This window comes from Stegostoma tigrinum, chromosome 36 (assembly GCF_030684315.1).
Source record: "Stegostoma tigrinum isolate sSteTig4 chromosome 36, sSteTig4.hap1, whole genome shotgun sequence".
NCBI lineage: Eukaryota > Metazoa > Chordata > Chondrichthyes > Orectolobiformes > Stegostomatidae > Stegostoma > Stegostoma tigrinum.
In genome coordinates this window covers 18,899,483-18,899,976 of record NC_081389.1, presented here as the reverse complement: position 1 = coordinate 18,899,976, position 494 = coordinate 18,899,483, and positions in this window count along the sequence as shown.

The following is a 494-nucleotide window of genomic DNA, read 5'->3' as shown; positions in this document are numbered from 1 at the left end:
TTTGGAGCCTGTGATTATAATTTGCTCATGGATATTATGAATACTCTGTCATATCCAGTGTGCTATACCCATTTTCTAGAATTGGTTACCATGTTCATGAAATTGTCTTAAATGCTTTGTTTCTTTTTACCACATGTTTTTACTAACCAGTTATCTTGCAACTGAGAGCAGAGGTGCAGAGCCCTGTTCAGTTTCTCTTAGTATGCTGGTGTCAATGTGTGTGGGGTCAAAACCAAGTTTATGCCTCACCATGGGGTATGGCAGCCCATCCCTCCTTAAGTGCAGGTCTTGCTTGGCTCAGTGTGGTAAAGGAAAGCCACTTCTTGGTCTGACTAGAACGGACTCCTGTATTGAACAAGAATTTGTTCATTGGCCTTTAGTAACTAGTTGCATTGATACGAAGAGCACTGTTACAGAAACTGAGGAGGACCAGGTCTCACTCCTTCCAGTTCTTAAGCTGGTCTGCCCATAAGACATCAAAGTGGGTGCTTACA